Raw genomic sequence first — 20,263 nt, 5'->3', positions numbered from 1 at the left:
TCCGTATCATGAGATATACACCCGTCACTTTCAGCTATGCCTCTGCTGACCTTGGTGTCTTACCTAGGGGTGTGCCCTAAACCTGAACCCCGAAGATTATTATTTTTTTTTAACCCCGAAGATTATTGAACCTCTTGATTACCAAGCCCTTCACAGACTGAAGATTTTGATTTATGCATTTACCATCAAAATTTAGCATTAGAAAGTCAAGATGATCCCCAGGGGATTGCTTGGGCACTGATCCCCACTGTACACTGTAGCTCAATCACCTCTTAATAATCAGGGTCAATAACACCTGCCAAGTTGGGACTCCTTCCTTATCTGATATTCCCTTGACTCTGAAGAGCCCAGGTGGCAGCTGAAGAAAATGATATACCACTTCCTTCTGGCCTCTCTGGTTTATGATGAAAGATTAGGTTCGATAATTAGACATATTTAGATAATTAGATAGATTAGATAATTAGATCTTTTTCTTTATTTCTAGTTTTCAGAAGTTTATGATGTGTCTTGGTGTGGATTACTTTGAGTTTATTCTAGTTGGGATTTACTCAGCTCTTGAACCTTTAAGTTCATGTCTTTTGATAAATTTGAGAGATTTTTAGCTATTATTTCAAGTATTTTTCAAAAGCCCTACCCTTTTCCAGCTCTCCTTCTAGATGCTGATGACATATGAGATTATTTTTATATTACCATAGGTTACAAAATATGTGTTCTTCTCCATTTTAAAATCTCCTTTCTTTGCTGTTCAGACTGAGAAAGTTCTATTATAATGTGTTTTTCTTCTCTCCCCCGACCCGTTCTGCTTCTGAGCCATCCATGGAGTTTTTTATGCCAGTTTATTTTTCAGTTACAAGATTTTCATTTATTTTTGTATCCTCTGCTTTTTTTTTTTTTTTACTATTTTCTATTTCTTTAGCAACACTTTTTTTTCATTTTTTAAAGACATGTTTACAATAGCTTGCTGAAATATCTTGTAATGACTACTTTAAATTCTTTCTCAGATAAATTTTATATCCCTGTCACATCAGTGTTGATGTCTCTTAACTGTCTTTTTCCACTCAAGTTGAAATGTTCCTGTTTCTTGTTATGCTGAGTGATTTTAAACTGGTATCTGAACATCTTGTATGTTATAAGACTCTGATGCTTATCTAAAACTTTTGTTTTTATCTGGTTTCTTTTGACAATGCTCCTGTAGAAAGAGGGGTCATGCCATCTCCTTACTGCCAGCTGGGGATAGAAATCCAGGTTTCCCACCTGGACATCACAGGGTATGAATGTGGTGGGAAGGAGGGCCTTGCCATTAGCCTGGGGTAGTCCTGAAGAGTCTGGACTCCCCAGTAGGACTTCTTTGACACTAACCTAGAGCAAGAGAAGGGGTACCTCATTCTCCTGGATAAGTGTGAGGCATCCTCAGGAAGGTTTCTGACCATGGATGAGGCAATTCCCTGACTCTAATTAGTGGAACATAGGTTTCTTAATAATTATAAATGTCATATAGTCCATTTCTTTCTGAAGATTATTAACTCAAATTACTCAAATACTCCTCAGCCGATTTTTAAATATTTCCTTCTTCAATATAAACTGTGTGATTTTTCTTCAGTAAGTCCATGAAGATAGGTGAAAAAAATGACCAGAAAATTTAAGAAGACATATATGTTATGAAGATGACTCTTCACTGGCATAAATGTTAGTATCTCAAAATAGCCTTAATGAGTTAGCATTTTTTTCTCAGGAAGGACAATAATGGAAGCATGAGGACACACATAACCATGACAATAATATTTATGCAGTTGCCTGTTAATCATTAAATTATCTATTTTTATTTAAAATTATCCTTGTTTATCATTTGAGATCAAAATAATGCCCCCTCAAAATAATGCCCCAAATTTAAAGGTATGAAAATACACTTTATCCCATTTGTTAAAATATAAAGAGCATGTATCCCACACAAATTACCACATCAAGTAATTGAAAAAATAATCTAAGTACTAAAATGTGTGCTGGAAAGTGTGAACATACGAAATACCAATTAGAGGATCTGAATTCTAGTCTCCATCTTCCTCTAAAATGTGTGATGACATTGCTAAAACTGTTTCTTGGTCTGAAAAAAGAAGAGCTTGGATTAAGAGTCAATGCCATTGCTAAGGAAACATTAAAAAAGAAAAACAAAACTGGGGGCATCACATTGCCTGATTTTAAGCTTACTACAAAGCTGTGATCACCAAGACAGCATGGTACTGGCACAAAAACAGACACACAGTCCAGTGGAACAGGGTAGAGAGCCCAAATATGGACCCTCAACTCTATGGTCAAGTAATCTTCAACAAAGCAGCAGAAAATATATGGTGGAAAAAAGTCTCTTCAATAAACGGTGCTGCGAAAATTGGACAGCTACATGTAGAAGAATGAAACTTGACCATTCTTTTACACCATACACAAACATGAACTCAAAATGGATAAAAGACCTCAATGTGAGGCAGGCATCTATCAAAATCCTAGAGGAGAACGTAGGCAGTAATCTGTTCAACATTGGCCACTGCAACTTTTTTCAAGATATGTCTCCAAAGGCAAAGGAAACAAAAGTGAAAATGAACTTTTAGGACTTCATCAAGATCAAAAGCTTCTGCATAGCAAAGGAAACAGTCAGCAAAACAAAGAGGCAACCCACAGAATGGGAGAAGATATTTGCAAATGATACTACAGACAAAGGGCTGATATCCGAAATGTATAAAGAACTCAAACTCAACACACACAAAACAGATAACCATGTCAAAAAATGTGCAGAAGATATGAAAAGACACTTCTTCAAAGAAGAAATACAAATGGCTAACAGATACATGAAAAAATGTTCCTCATCATTAGCCATCAGGGAGATTCAAATCAAAACCACACTGAGATACCACCTTACACCAGTTAGAATTGGCCAAAATTAACAAGACAGTAAACAACGTGTGTTGGAGAGGATGTGGAGAAAGGGGAACCCTCTTACACTGTTGGTGGGAATGCAAGTTGGTACAGCCACTTTGGAGAACAGTGTGGAGATTCCTTAAGAAATTAAATAAAGAGCTTCCCTATGACCCTGCAATTGCATTTCTGGGTATTTACCCCAAAGATACTGATGTAGTGAAAAGAAGGGCCATCTGTACCCCAATGTTCATAGCAGCAGTGGCCACAGTCACCAAACTGTGGAAAGAACCACGATGTCTTTCAACAGATAAATGGATAAAGAAGATATGGTCCATATATACAATGGAGTATTATGCCTCCATTGGAGAGGATGAATACCCAACTTTTGTAGCAACATGGATGGGACTGGAAGAGATTATGCTGAGTGAAGTAAGTCAAGCAGAAAGAGTCAATTATCATGTGGTTTCACTTACTTGTGGAGCATAAGGAATAACATGGAGGACATTGAGTGAAGGAGAAGAGAAGTGAATTGGGGGAAATCAGAGGGGGAGATGAACCATGAGAGACAGTGGACTCTGAGAAAAAAACTGAGGGTTTGGAGGGAAGGGACGTGGGGTGTTGGGTGAGCCTGGGGGTGGGTATTATGGGGGACATGCATTGCATGGAGCACTGGGTGTGGTGCATTAACAATGAATACTGGAACACTGAAAAGAAATAAAATAAAATAAAAAAAAAGAGAATGAGAGAGTTGATGCCAGATACAACTCTAATATTTCAGATATCAGTTAGGATAAAATGATTACATTTAAATATGTTAGTGGAACTTCCTTCACTGCAACTATGTAACTGTGGTATATAGAATTAGACATTGATTTCAGAATAAAAAAATGTTTTGTATTACAAGAATATGGAGTCATTTGCTTCATTTTTTGGTCAGTTCCTTTAGTTAATATATTAGTTAGGGCTCTCCAAAGAAACAACAATGGGAGATGATAGATAGACAGATGATAGATCAATAGATAGATAGATAGATAGATAGATAGATAAAATTGGCTCACATGATTGTGGAGGCTGGCAAGTCCAAAATCCATAGAGTAGGCAGGTGGCTATAGGAGTAGAAATTCAGACACAGTTTCAATTAGCAATAATCGCGCCTCGGATAAACCTCATTGGCTACGATACTGCCACTGCGCAAAGCTCCAAGTCCAAGTAACATTCTTGAAGCAGAAATGCTTCTTCTCCCAAAAATCTCAGTGGCTGCTCTTAAAGCCTTCAACCAATTACATAAGGCCCACACCTACAGTATCCAGGGTAAACTCCTTTTTATTTAAAGTCAGTTAAATAATGTAAATGTTCATCTCTTCTACCTTCACAGCAATATCTGTACTAGTGTTTGACCAAAGAACTGGCCCCATAGCTTAGCCACGTTGAAACCTCAACTTAACCACCACAGTGATCATGTGTGCTCACCACAGTACCTGTTATCTAGTACTTAAAATACCTCACAAGTTATTCTTGGTGCTGTGAATGGGTAGTCTCATGTAATTCTCAATGTAATCTCATTAATTACCTTGTTATTTCCACTTGAGACATGAGCAAATTGATTCCCCCCCAAAAAAAAATTTTGCCTTAGGTCATAAAGCCAATAAATGATACAGTCGGGTCTGAAATTTAGGCTTATTTGACTAAAAAATGTGACAAAGTGAACACCGCAGAAAGAGGTTAGAACATTCAGATTTGGATAATTTCTTTCCCAGTAGCTCGCTTTTGAACTTGAAGCATGTAACAGTATTATTTTCTGCATATCTATAATGAACAGTTTGAATTGGGCATTCTCTAAAAATATTCTGTGATTTTACTTTGATACTGTGCACATGGTACCTGCTTTTCTTTTCAAATACATTATTATCTTTTAAAGGGTAGACATTTCATCAGAGTTTGGGTCGGGTTGTTCTCTTGAGCCGCATAATGAACATTTTGTGCTGGCTGATTATTCAATTACAACAGAGAAGAGACAAACCATTATGAGAAATTATGAATCTACACATTGGAAGGAAATCCTGTGATTTTGTTTTGCCCATCAGCCTTTCCATCTGTACTTATGTTATAATGAAACAAAATACAATTTAATGAATAGAAAGCCACGTGAACTGAAGAAAACAGTAAGCATGGCTGATGCCAGATGGTGAATTTTGCAGTTTCACTCAACACTTTTTTTTCCTCCCTAGGTGTCTTGGCCCAGTATCTTCTTACCTCGGTAACAGAAAACAAGTTTTTAACACCATTACGTCCCGCTGAGCCAATGCGGTTATGAAAGAGCAGGCTGGGTTCTTTTTGTCTCATACATCAACTACAACATTGTCGGCTAAGTTCCATTTGCAGAATCTTTATTACTGCTGATGATGTCAGAGAAAAGGAACATAGCTTGATTAATAGATTGCAGGTGGAATTTACAACACTGGCAGGTGAAAATGATCTTTTGATTTATAAACTGAGGATATTCAATTTAAAAGTCACTGAGAGTGAATAATATGTTCAAAACCCACCAGATCACTTTAGAAATCAATTCTCTATTTATAATTACAATTTAAATGCTGTTAAAAAGCTCCTTTCTTTGCTGTTTTGCATGTATTTTTTTTTCACTATGTTAGAATCATTCGTTTTTCTGAGTGGAATCATTATGGAGGATTCTTCCACAAGGACCTCCTCTGGCCTTTGTGAGTAACTTATTCTTATTCTAAGACAATACAGTACTTGTGTATGTGCACACAGTAGATCCACAGACTCAAACAACACATGCACAGAATGTGAAAATCTGCAAGATTATCTATTATCATCCAAAATATGAGCAACGACAGTAATGTTTATACTTACAATACTCATTTCCTCAGAACTTATATTTTTTGAGGTTAAAGAAAACAGCTTCCGATTTTTACCATTCTCCTCTACTGCTTCTTTAATTAGAAAGAGTTGAATGCTTTATTTTCTAATGTCAATCTTGATTCTAGGAGAGCTGAATAAAGCTGGACTTTTTTCTTATTTACAGTAGAGACAGCTAGGATTTGGCAGAGCACACCTGCTTGGACTGAAGGTCATTCAGTTGTCTGCACATCTTATTATACCACTACCCTTTAAATAGGCATCCAAATGGAAAGGCACCTGATAAGTTCCCCCCCACCACAGGAAAATGCAGCAAGAATAAAAGTGGCATTAAAAAAAAAATTCCTGGCTACTGTAATATCAACATGGTATTAGAAGTATAAGAAACACATTGAAAGATATTAGTTAATAGGCTCCTGGGTGACTCAGTCAGTTAAGCATCTGCCTTCAGCTCAGGTCATGATGCTGGAATCCTGGGATCAACGCCTGCATCAGGCTACCAGCTCAGCAGGGAGTCTGCTTTTCCCTCTGCCCCTCCTCCCTACTCCTGTGGGCACGCTCCCTCTCTCACGCAAAAATAAATAAAAACTTTAGGGAAATGTATTGGTTAAAGTATTTGTACAAAGTACAGTCTTTTCTAATGTTACCCTAATGTGATTTTCTTTGCTGGCTCTGTAACAACCCTCCTCCGATTTTGGAGTGGTGGAGATGATTTTCATTCATCCTCATTCTTTTGCTCAACTGACATTTTAAAATTAATATATAAATGCTCAACTTACCCATAATGGAGTGAAATTTTATACACAGTATATACTGCAGAAGGTCAACTATTAGAAGAAACAGAGAAAGCTCGATAGCAACACCAGCTTCTGTGTTAGAGATAACCTAACCTTCAGGATTCTCCGTATTATGTGACATTAATACGTTAATGTCTACATTAATTTCTTTAAATGTAGTTGCTTGTGTCCTTGGATTTACCGTAAACAAGTGTTTAGCACCTCAGATCTTTAGATAGAATCACTGATAACATCTGCTAGAGCTTGGATTATTTTTTCACTATGAGTCTCCATGGTTTCTCTACACTTAATATATAATATTTTTAAGGAAAATTCATCCAAAAATAAATATCCAAAATTTATCTAAATTTCTCTGGTCAATTCATAGGTCAAAAGCCAGTTGGTGATAGAGTAGATATGTCTCTTAGTCAACAGATATAGGTGTGAAGGAAACTTAAGTTTATGTTCTATTTTCTCAATTTAATAACTTAATGGTTAGTGAGAACACTAATCTTAGTCTCTGGGGCAAGGGATGGGGAGGTTGTCTCTGATTTCTGATGTCTCAGGTTTTATCAAGTCTTAGAGTGGCTTTTGTATGGTCAAGGAATTAAGGGACACAAAGGCAGATGATCTTCTAGTTATTCATTTGCAAGTCAGAACAACATAAACCATCAACTAAGCATGCCTTGTGTCTTTGGCTTTGTAGCTAAAATGTCATCACCATACCCAAATTTACCTGTATTGTTATCCTACCTTATCTGTAGGAGTTTTATAGTTTTGTGTTTTGTATTTACGTCCGTGATCCATTTTGAGTTCATTTTTGTGAGCTTAGATTTAGGTCCATGATCCATTTTGAGTATATTTTGTTCACTTGTGAGACTAGGTCTGTGTCTAGTTTGCTTAAAAGACTGTTTTTTCTCCATTACATTATCACTGTCCTTGCCAAAGGTCAGTTGACAATGTTAAAGATATGATAAAAGGGATTTCTACACTGGCTGGAAGGAAGAAATCTTTGCTTAAAGAAAGATTTCTTTCAATGTTAAGATTTGACAATTTAATTGACTAGTAAGATTGATATTAGTATTTCTTCAAATTTTTAGTTTGTTTTCAAATATATTGTTAAAAGTGTCCATCCAATGAAAGTAAGCACGTCTCTGCTCTCTTCAGGGAATATTAATCCAAGGAAACTTGGATTGCAGGTTTTCCTATTTCTTGCTCTTACACACCTTCCCAAGGTCTTCTAGTAAAATTCACTTTAGGAGATTAATGGCAGTATATTTTCAAGACATCTATAGTGCAGAATTAGCTTCTATAATGGCACTTATGTACCTTGCTCATAAAATTCAACGCTCCAAACCCTACTTCATATCCTTCGGTGGCCTCTATATTGTCCACTAAAATTATTTCTTAACGGATAAATTCTTTTTTGACACTAAACTTACCAAAAGACTTAAAAAGCTTCTTCAGAGTAAAGCAGGGCTCCCAGGAAGGCATTTCCTTGGTTTTAAATTGTTCTGCATGTTTTACAGTAAAAAAAATGTAAATATATGAATCAGAGATAATTATCAAAACAGAATTGTCTAAAAACCTAAGCGTATAGACAACTTTATGATTTTTGTAAGACCTCCTTTTATAGGTGGCTGTTTCATTTTAAAATGCATAGAATCATTTTTCAAGTAAACATGAATACATAGTAAATTCTTAGAGGTACTAAGCATCTTTGCAGTGTACTTTGTCTTTTGTTTTTAAATTATTATTCACTCAAGGGGCACCTGGGTGGCTCAGTGGGTTAAAGCCTCTGCCTTCAGCTCAGGTCATGATCCCAGGGTCCTGGGATCGAGCCCCACATAGGGCTCTCTGCTCAGCGGGGAGCCTGCTTCCCTTCCCCTCTCTCTGCCTGCCTCTCTGCCTACTTGTGATCTCTGTCTGTCAAATAAATAAATAAAATCTTTTTATAAACAAACAAATAAATGAATTATTATTCACTCAAAAGATATCCATTCAAAGTCCAAGAATGTAACTTAAAGTAGGGGGTGTGAGGTGAGGGGGGCTGTAGATAACTTTTGATTGAACTGAGTTTGCCTTCTTCAGGTACTTTTTCCAATATTTGCTCCACTTAAAATACGATTCCATCTACCACTGCTAGCTTGATCCGGAATGGGCAGGATTTGAGCACTGGCAGCCATGCTATACTATATTGGCTACTATCTGCTTTAGGTTCTTCTTTCCTCTCTAAAGTTTACCAGCAATTGAAAAAAGTTACCAGCCTCCACTCAAACTCTTGTCTGTTCACGTTTCAATCATCCCTGATTTGCCCAAGTGCAGCTTCCTTTTATGACTGCACATCTGCATTTTGTCCATGGGAGAAAAGTTATCTTGGACATTGTTGTGGGTGAATTTTACAATAATATTTTGATAATTTGCAGTTGCAATACTATGTTTGAGAAACCTATACTTTGTCATTGGGTCGTTTGGCACTCCCTTCCCACTGGTCAATAGGATTTTGGCCCATTAACCTTCAGCTGGAGCGAGAAGAGTTGAAGACTAAACACAACAGTAGGTTCCATGATCATCAATATTTCAGAACAAGAGAAAGAAAGAGCTGTCACTGCACGATTCTGCACAGCACTCACTCTGCTGGGTCTGAGAGAAGACTTAGCACAACATCATAATTAAGTAACCATCAAGGAAAGTCCACACCGCAGGATCCAATTTGATACATATGAAAGCAAGTGTGGAATGCAATGGAAACATTCGATCACAAAACACAATCCTGAATGTCCTGAACTCCTTCAGAATTGCTAAACAAGTTCTAATAGTACAAGACACCCAGAGAGATCATCAATATTCAGAATTTAAATATTTCTCATGCTCCATATACTATGTAGCAGAGCTAGAGAATTGATTAACTGTCCACTCAATATATATATTTAAGGAGTTTCTTTTAATTATAAGCAAAACCATATTACTAATAATTTCACTTTAAATTTAAGCATATGATTAATGTGAGAATCACAAGTAATGGCAACTCATTTAACAAAAATAAAAAGTATTGATTGTTTCATTGCAAACTCTACTTGAATCTATTTGGTGATACTCAAAAAAAGGAAATTATCTCTGCTTTCAAAGTATTTAGAATCTAGTGCAGAAAAAAATGTAGACAGAACTGAAAATGGAACTAGAAAACATTTGTAAAGCATTAGGCCACGAGGGTTAATACAATTCAGTAATATGAAAAAAAGAGAAGGAAGAAGTGGTCAGAGTGGGTAGTGGAACATATGGTTATGGGTTGCAAAGCATTTTGGGATTAAGGACTGTATGCGTTCCTCTCTCTACTAGAACTAGTTGAGGGCAGAAATCAAACACTTTACCAGCAGGTGACACCACATTGAGTCAGTTTAATGGAAACTACTAGGCCTTTTGAACCAAAACTCAAGAGCAAGGTTGAGCAAAATTCTTGCACCGAAGACAGCAAAGTTGAGCACTTTGCAAACCAAATAGAAGAGAATGCTAGGGGGGACCCTTTCTCTCACAGGGACCTTAATCTTTTTGGTGTCCCTTTCATGACCTTTCTTGTCCCTCTGCCATTCCAGTTGACTATTCAACTTAGACCTGTCTCCTCCTAATTTCTGTTTTGCAGCTCCTGCTTCAAGACATTGGACCACTAACAGAAGTCCTTTAGGGTGGCTGCAGGCTGTGGAAACTCTTGGGATAGTCTTTTTATAACTGCGGCCCTGTCAAAGGGATTGAACTTTAACTTGACTAAAGTTTCCCACAGTATAATGTAGGCTTCAGAACGAATCAACCGAGAAGTCTCTGTGTAGGTGTGTTTTCTGGGCTGTAAGTGGATATAGTATATGTATAAAGTGTCTATGAAGAAGCTTCTGGAAATTATATAAAAATGTTTACCTTCAGCAGAACGATATCAGAAAACTTTGAGCTTCTGAGCGCAAAATTTACAGAAATAATTTAAAATTGTTCTGTATTTGCTAGCAAAAAAAAAAATTACTAGCAAAAAGGTAAATCAATATTGGAACCTGTACTTTCTTCGGCATGGTAATTACTATCATTTTCTTACCATATAAGTAGTTAATCTATTCTCATCAAGTTATAGATTAATATTCTCTCAAGATTTACAATTAAAGTTGCCCCCAAACTTGGGATATGAACAAACTCAAGTCCTGATGGACAGCGTTTTCCACATTCCACATATTTTTATATAAAAGCTATGGACTATCTTTGATGACTGCTCCTGTCCCTGACTTCAAAAAGGCTAAAAACCTAATTTCAGTAAGAGCAGTATTAGAGAAGAAGACCTGGTCGCCTTTCAACAGAACGTTTCTAGCAATTTTCTTGTTAGGACTCCTTGTGTTTTTGGTCTTAGCATTACCTTCTTATTAACTAAGAGTCATGCCCTTATTTGATATACAGAAATATAAAAGTGGGGGGAATGCAGAGAGAGGCACTGTAAGAGACTTGGGGGGGGTCGTCTATTTTTTTGTGTATCTTACTCTTCAGACTTTTACTTATAACTACTGGATTTTTTTTTTTTTTTAGTGATTCTGCATTTTTATTTTGAAGTTGAAGTGGCCAGGGTACATTTATTTTTAATGGAAAGAGGGGTGTTTCTCACATTGATATCAAGATCTCTGTCAAGGTCAGCAAGTTGAAAGCATTAATAGAGTGTCCCTTATGTATATGCTTGGGAATTCAAGCTCTCTCATCGGTTTTTCCCTCAGAATGTGGAGCTATTTCTGTATGAATGATATTAAAGTAGCTCCACCACCCAGGGGGAGAAAGCAAATAGGTGACTTATTTAAGAAAAGATTTTAAAATCTGGATTGTGGTACAATTTTAACATTAAATTTCAAGACTAAACCACCATTTTCCAGTGTAGTGGTAATACTGAAATAATAATAAATTATAGACAAGTGATAAGAATCTATATTTTGCTAGACCCATTCAAATGGAACAGTAAAGATTATCAAATCATTTGGATAAGAACTGTCCCCAAAGCCCAGATTAACTACTGGATTTTTATTTCGTACTGAACTTTCTTCTTTCAGAAACATTTAGAAGGAGAAAAAAAAATTGCATTGGAATATTCAGGTTTACTCTTTTCTTAAAATGCTTTCATCAGAACTGTTTTGTCTAAGTTTACCATCTGAAAGATACCCTCAGTCTATATTCAACATACAAAGGAAATTGTCTTCACATTTTAATATCATTGAATCATATTTAGTTACCCTGACTCCTTTTTAAAAACACAGCTATATTCATTTTTCAAACATTTTTATGATTGTATACTGAATATTATCTGAGAAAATCAAACAGTGCTAATAATACCATGTTTTTTATTTAAAGTACAGATAAAATTTCTTCCATATAAATCTTATGTAAGGGGTGCCCAAGTGGCCCAGTGGGTTAAAGACTCTGCCTTTGGCTCGGGTCATGATCCCGGGGTCCTGGGATCGAGCCCCGCATCGGGCTCTCTGCTCAGTGGGAAGCCTGCTTTCTCCCCCTCTCTCTGCCTGCCTTTCTGCCTACTTGTGATCTCTGTCTGTCAAATAAATAAAATCTTTTAAAAAAATTTTTAAAAATCTTATGTAAGTGCTCATGATATATTCTATTTCTTTTCTTTTTTGGGGATAAAGATACAAACCACAACATCCTCATCTACATACTACCTCATCTACAAAAACTAAATTCGATTTTATAATAGTTACATGAAAATTAAGTGACACCACGTATGTCTTGAATAATTTGCAATATATTGAGCAGTTTTATATACTTTCTAGTAATTTTAAGTGAAATAAGATGCAAACAGATTGTTTTAAGATAAAATATAGAAAATTTGGTTCATAAAAGAAATTGTAAAATATCACAGAGGGGTCCACCCCAAATATAGATATGTCATATTGTAATAGACATAACTGGGCATGAAAATATTTAGAAATGCTATTCATTTTGTCTATTTACAGCAACACTACATTAATCTAGAGGGGAAAACCTCATTTAAAAATATTTAAGTTTTATTGACGCCTGGGTGACTCACTCGGCCAAGCCTCTGCCTTCGGCTCAGGTCATGATCCCAGGATCCTGGGATCGAGCCCCACATTGGGCTTCCTGATCAGTGGGGAGCCTGCTTCTCCCTCTCCCTGCTGCTTCCTCAGCCCGTGCTCTCTCTCTGACAACTAAATAAATAAAATCATTTTTTTAAAGATTTTATTTATTTAGTTGACAGAGATCACAAGTAGGCAGAGAGGCAGGCAGAGAGAGAGAAGGAAACAGGCTTCCCACTGAGCAGAGAGCCTGATGTGGGGCCCGATCACAGGACCCTGAGATCATGACCTGAGCCAAAGGCAGAGGTTTAACCCACTGAGCCACCCAGGCACCCCTAAATAAATAAAATCTCTAAAAACAAATAAAATAAATAAAAATGTTTAACTTTTAGTGATACTTACAGGGATAAAATTCCAAATGTCTAGCTGCTTCAAGTTAAACATTCAAATTAGACAAATTTCACTTAATATAGAAATAATGTTTCAGGTCACTGAGATTCATTATCAACACCAGCATACTTCAACATATATGGAGCTTCCGATCTCAAAAGCTCAGGAATGTAAGCAGGACACAAACTATAATCTTTCTTTATTTCATCACAGGGGGCTCAGAGATGAGGGACTGCATTGCTTTCACAGGAGTAGGAGAGGGAGAAGTTGGGAAGAGAGCAATGTCATCAGTATCCATAGACATCCCTCAATTTATGCCTTGGAAGTTCCATTCAATGACACTTATTGCTCCTTTAAAAAAATAACTCTTCCTACAAAAGGAAAATATTTATGAACACAATATCCCCCTCCACATCTACATTATCTATATTTTTATAAAAAAGAAAATACACATGGTTTTAAGGTATGCAGCTAGAAGTTCTTGTTTGTGAACAGGCAGGTCTGCTTATTACCAAACACGCCCAGTCCCAAAATTAGTATTCATGTTTTTATTTCTCTTTCCATTAATCTGAATACTCAGCAAGATTTCATAGTTGCTTTCAGCATTCAGCATGTTTTTTCCCCTCTGTGAGTGCTATATTTCTTAAGATACATAATCAGATGAAAGGCTTTGAGATAAAACACAAAAAAGTTCAAGTATTTGTTACAGTTTTGCTATTGTTGCATTTTAATTCCTATCAAATCAATTACATTTTCCAGACCCAGAATAGAGAAGTCTGCACCTGCTGATGATTGAAAGGACAGTACACTTATTACACTGATATGGATAAGTTTTCCTTCCTCTCTCTCCAACCCTCACAGCAATCATTAACAATGAAGCCTCCATCACAATGGGCTGTCAGTGCCTTCCCCTCTATTAGAAGAAAAATATACCACCTATCTCCAGAGAGAATAGGTAATACAAGCTGAAAAATGTAGCAAAGCAAAGCAAGGCATTCCTTCAAGTTATTTTACCTAATTCCATTTGACACCTGGAAGAAAGTAATATTCATTTTATCTTTCTATCATAGATACTGGGTGTGAACAATCAAGGCAATGTATTCTGGACTTATCAGGTAATACGACAAGGCCATAAAAAGCTTTCTTTTGTGACTATGATTCAGTCTGACAGGTTTTATTGGTGGTGGTGGTGATCTTGGAAATGTTGGCATTGATTTGAGAAGAATTTCCCAAGTTTTGTAGGATTTTGCAAGTTAGAACCCATTATGCAACCATAGAATCCTCTTCTCAAACCCAGGTGTTATAAATGTTTAAATGTTACTGGCATAGAATAAAAAACCTAACATTTAAGTTATTAGTACTTTTGTTCTCTCTTTATTATTAACATCAAGAAAATTTTTTTTAAATTACTTTTCAGATGTCAGTTGGGAGTGGTCAGGAAAAAATCAGATTAAATATAATGTTACTAACTGCTATTCCCTGGAAATTATAATATAACTCACATTAGAGACATAATATTAATTCCTCTTAGTTGAAGAAAATGTGCCCAATAGTGAAACAAGTAACCATATAAAGAGGTGTATTCCTTGCCATGAAAAATACTCAGAGAGTAGATGACCACTCACCAAAAATGTTCTAATAAAAAAGGGGAATTTTTAAAGTAAAATGATAGGTGAACCAATTTACCCTAAACTCTCTCCCTACCTTGTCATTCTATGCTTCTATGAAAAAAATAACATGATGTTAAAGACTCAAACTGGTCAGGATTACTCCAAGGCACTGAGCATCTCCAGGAAGAAATGATTAATATAGAGAAACAACTCCTATCAAGCACTTATAGGACTCGTTTAAAATTCACACAAACATAGGAGCTAAACCTCTCCCAACAGTTGACAGAGAAGGCAGTTTGCACGAAGTCACACAGTGACGTGGAGTTCAGACCACAACCCTTTACACCGAGGCCCTCTGCCCCTAGTGTTTAAAATACTCTATGTACTCTTCTAATTATTTCTGAAATCTGTGATTCTAACCCCATGCAGGAATATTACTGTTGAGTCTCTGGAGACAAATTCATCTAGAATTTTCTCAGGCAGCCTGCCAAAGACTTAAAATGTCAATGTGCGGGTGAAGCTTCTGGCTCAGGTAGGGTTCGAGGGTTACGCAGGAAACTCCAGAAGTGGTTCCCAAAGACCTAAAGAAGGCTTTGGAAATAGTCAAAAGAGCGTTTCTAGACTCCTGCTGTGAAAGAATTCATTAGATCAGGAAAAAAATCTTCCCAACATCGTCTCAGAGGAATTAAGTGTATTTTGCCTCAGTCGTCCAAATAGCTCTGCAGGAGTCTAGACAGAGGCTGACTGTCACCCACGAGGCTGTTTTTTTTTTTTTTTTAAAGATTTTATTTATTTATTTTACAGAGATCACAAGTAGTCAGAGAGGCAGGCGGGGGGGGTGGGGAGCAGGCTCCCTGCTGAGCAGAGAGCCCATGCAGGGCTCGATCCCAGGACCCTGAGATCATGACCTGAGCTGAAGGCAGAGGCTTAACCACTGAGCCCTCCAGGTGCCCTCACGAGGCTGGTTTTAATGGGATCCCAGCCTGATTCAAATCTTCCTCACTTAAAAATTATCAGAATTTTTTTTTTGTTTTTGGCTAGGATTTTTGGATTCAACTAGATTAATATTATTGTTCATTTTCTTTCTCATTTTATACTATGTGAATTTATGCAAAACAGCATTCTGTTTACATAGCATGTAACCGCATATTCAGTTTTAAGCTAAGGTAAATTCTATGCCTTATGTTTTTTTCTCAAAAGTCTCCTTAAATTTCTACACCTTATAATACATTTTCCGTGCTCCTGCCCAAAGAGGCCTGGTCCCTACGGCTCACTGTCCACTCATCATCTGATAATCTAGGCCGTCTCCCCGCTCTGCACGGTATAGAGATGCTGTTTCTTGTAAGGCTGTGTGGCTTGGCAACCCACCCAGTCGTATTTATTTATAATTGTTTTTCCTCCCTCCCTCACTCATAAAGCCCTGGAACTGCAAGTCCTCGGTATTGGAATGCTACTTTTGCCTTCACCTCTAATTTCTAAAAGACGTTGTCCAAACTGGTTTCATTCCCCTTCTTGGCTTGTAACATTGCTTAAAACAAAGAAAGGCAAACATACAAGTTTAATCAGGAGAAATATTTTTCTATCTTATTGCTAATACAATTTTCATATTTCTTTTTTTAAAAAAAGATTTTATTTATTTATTTGACAGAGATCACTCCAAGCAGGCAAAGAGGCAGGTAGATAGAGAGGGGAAAAGCAGGCTCCCTGCAGAGCAGAGAGCCCCATGTGGGGCTCAATCCCAGGACCCTGGGATCATGACCTGAGCCGTAGGCAGAGGCTTTAACCCACTGAGCCACCCAGGCGCCCCCAATTTTCATATTTTTAAGTGAAATTTAAGCACTGCATAAACATCTAGCCATAATGTACATTTTCTTGCTGTCTTGATTAAAATGTAATGCAATGGCATCTACTCCATATTTACTTAATCACCAGAATTTACAAAAGAGACTTTCTGAGGGAGATGTCAAACTCTTCAAGTCTTTTTTCCATTTTATTTCTCTATGTAGGTGGCCACTTCTACTTGAAAACAAAAAAAATGCCACTTCCAGAAAATTTACTTTACTGGTACTTTAAGATCAACAATTTAATTTTATGTAAGCACTTTCCTTTCTCTTCTTTCCATATCTGCATTTTAGCTCACTTTCACATAAAGCTAAATGTACTCTTTCATCACGAAGGCAGTAAAAAGGTTAAATTTAAAGGAAGAGGAAGAAAAAAAAAAAGAAGTCAGCACTTTGCCACGGCCCAATCTCAGGTTCTACTCCACTAATTTGTTTCACCATTTTCATTTTGAAATATTCCAAACACCCCAAAATAGACAGAACACCAAGGAACCAATCATTCTCCTCTGCCCAATCCTGACATCAGGCAAACCTTCTACAGATTTTTTTTTAATTTTTTCAACTTATTTATTTTCAGAAAAACAGTATTCATTATTTTTTCACCACACCCAGTGCTCCATGCAAGCCGTGCCCTCTATAATACCCACCACCTGGTACCCCAACCTCCCACCCCCCCGCCACTTCCAACCCCTCAGATTGTTTTTCAGAGTCCATAGTCTCTCGTGATTCACCTCCCCTTCCAATTTACCCCAACTCCCTTCTCCTCTCTAACACCCCTTTTCCTCCATGCTATTTGTTATGCTCCACAAATAAGTGAAACCATATGATACTTGACTCTCTCTGCTTGACTTATTTCACTCAGCATAATCTCTTCCAGTTCCGTCCATGTTGCTACAAAAGTTGGGTATTCATCCTTTCTGATGGAGGCATAATACTTCATAGTGTATATGGACCACATCTTCCTTATCCATTCGTCCGTTGAAGGGCATCTTAGTTCTTTCCATAGTTTGGCGACCGTGGCCATTGCTGCTATAAACATTGGGGTACAGATGGCCCTTCTCTTCACGACATCTGTATCCTTGGGGTAAATACCCAGGAGTGCAATTGCAGGGTCATAGGGAAGCTCTATTTTTAATTTCTTGAGGAATCTCCAAAGAGATTCTTTGTTCTCCAAAGAGGCTGCACCAACTTGCATTCCCACCAACAGCGTAAGAGGGTTCTCCTTCCTCCACATCCTCTCCAACACATGTTGTTTCCTGTTTGGTTAATTTTGGCCATTCTAACTGGTGTAAACATTATTTAAGGAGTTGGCCCCTCCCTATGTCATTTGTCTCCTTCTCTGCCTGAGGAATCAGATTTTCGATCTTAGACAGGTTTGTGCTGTTGCTACGGTATATTATATCTAACTCAGAACACAAGGAAGGTCTACACAATGACTTCCACATGCATTGTTTTATTTAATCTTTAGAAAATCTTGTGCATTATAGTTATTATTTTTCTTAGTTTGCAGATAAGGCCAAACTAAGGCTGACAGAGTTTAAGGAATTCCCATGAACCCAGAGTGGCAAAAATAGAATCAAACGAATGTCTTTTGCAGAGTCTATTACTGTGTCCTACTTATTGCTCTTATACTTTTATGTAAGTATAGGAAAGCTTTAAGATGTTTCAGATGCCTCCTGAAAAGTAGAACTCCTTTTAAAGTGTAGATGATATTACAAAATAGGTTTATACTTATCCTGCAGAGTCACTCTCTGTTTTTTTTTTTAAGATTTTATTTGTTTATTTGACAGAGATCACAAGTAGACAGAGAGGCAGGCAGAGCGAGAGAGAGAGAGAGGGAAGCAGGCTCCCCGCTGAGCAGAGAGCCTGATGCGGGACTCGATCCCAGGACCCTGAGATCATGACCTGAGCCGAAGGCAGCGGCTTAACCCACTGAGCCACCCAGGCGCCCTCACTCTCTGTTTTTAAAGTAAGTTTTCTGTGGGGTTAAAGTTGAAAATCCTTCAGAATCCTCAACTGCTTTCCACAAAACTATTTCCTAAACAGGGGATTGAGAGAGAAAGATGTAGTGGGGAGAGGGGAGAGAAAAAAGAGAAAGAGAGAGAGGGGAAGAAAGGTGAGAGATAAAGAGGGAACGAGGGAGGGAGACAGAACTGTTTTGTTACTAACAGCAAAATGAGAACATCAGTCAATTTCTCTCAGTGTAGCGAGAACTATATAATAAATTCAAGTGTCCCATATTAAAGATGGGCTATTTTATACTCTGCCTATTTTGCCTAAGAGTGTGGAGTCTCAAATGCACAACATGAAACAGTCACAGCTGTTATTTCCACTATTTCAGAAACTACAACCCTAAAATAAATCCCACACTTAATTAGCAATTCAAATTCTGCATAAAATATTTCTATGCTCCAATTTTTTCAGCTGATAAAAATTCAGGTTTTTTAATAAAAAGGAAGGCAACTAAAATATTATAAGTCCAAGGAGAATGCAGGAATAAAATTGATTTTAATTGTAATTTTTCCCCTAAAGGAAAAAACATTTTCCTCATGTAAAGTATGTTTAGGGATCACTAAAATTTTTGCAATTGCTTAACAGATGCCTGGCACCTTCACAAAAGAGAAAAAAGTGGGTTTTTTGTGGGGGGGAAGTTTTGAAACTGTCAAAAGTATACGCTGTAAACTATGAAAACATGAAACTTAGCACTGCTGTTAATTCCATACATGAGAGAATATTCTCCAACACAGAGACAGAGCATATGTAAGTGTATATAGATATTTAAGTTCTCCCATTAGTATTGGCAGAGTCAGCCAAGGTATCTTCAAGACATTTTCCTTTCCTTGTTTCTACTCACTTTATGTCCTAAATCCAGAAGAAGACAAAGTCCTACATGGGATTTTTGGTCGGGAAGTTTCAGAACAGTCACTCCAAAGGTTTCTTACTTTGCTAATCCTACAAGTACATGTGTTGGGGGAGGCATTTGCCACTATCAATTAGTGCTCACACTAGCCATGAGTGGCTCAGGTTTCGTGGCCGCTGAGCACTAAAATAGTAAAGAGGTAGTTGAAACTCTCCATTGACCGAATTATCATCCCTGGGGCAGTCTTTTTTTACTGCCTACATTAGTTTCTTGTCATAATTTACAGCAAAATTCAGATGACAACCCTGCTGCTTCTTAAACCTTTTCCAATTATATGGCCCTGAGTGTTCTGATGGACTTGGGTTCTGTTCAGATCTTTCCTGAGTGTTAGGAATGGTGGACGACAAGTAAAAATGGAACCGGTCAGATGGTGTGTGTTGAATGAAATTATGTCTTTATTGAGTTTTCCACTTAATCATTATTTTCTTTATTTTCCAGATAAAAATGGAACACCTCAAAAGCAATGGTCCTGTCCCCTCTGAGAGAACTGCAGAATCTTTCCTAACTGGCCAGATAAGACTGCCTCCTGTTTCTTGAGAATTATGCATGCTTACAAGTTGTCATAAAACAATTGGAAACTTCCAGAATCTCTAGAAACCACAACAATTTGGCATAGTCATGTAGCCAACTGTCCAGTGTTTAATTCCTTGGGGTTGACCAGTTGTCTTCCAGGGTATCCACTGTTAGTGACTATCTTTTTAAAAAATAACTTGGCCAGGTTCATGCCATTATACTTTCTGTCTACTATCTACCCAATGGACAATTAATTTCATGGCATATACATGGGCAAAGAAAAAACAACAATGAAGGGCAGAAATCAGAACCAAATTAAAGATTAAATTAGTGGTAGCTTCCCATTATGAAATCCCACATTAGT

At 37.2% G+C, this 20,263-nt stretch overlaps 1 non-coding gene across 1 annotated transcript; it reads right to left on the bottom strand.

Moving 5' to 3' along the window:
- Positions 1–3,972: 3,972 nt before the first annotated feature.
- On the bottom strand, positions 3,973–4,106 carry LOC122905652. The gene has a single exon (XR_006384381.1). It is a non-coding gene; the product is annotated as a U4 spliceosomal RNA (small nuclear RNA).
- Between the last annotated feature and the right edge of the window lie 16,157 nt (positions 4,107–20,263).

Source organism: Neovison vison, chromosome 4 (genome assembly GCF_020171115.1).
Source record: "Neovison vison isolate M4711 chromosome 4, ASM_NN_V1, whole genome shotgun sequence".
NCBI lineage: Eukaryota > Metazoa > Chordata > Mammalia > Carnivora > Mustelidae > Neogale > Neogale vison.
The sequence above is the reverse complement of the archived record's forward strand: the minus strand, read 5'-3'. Positions and strand labels throughout refer to the sequence as shown.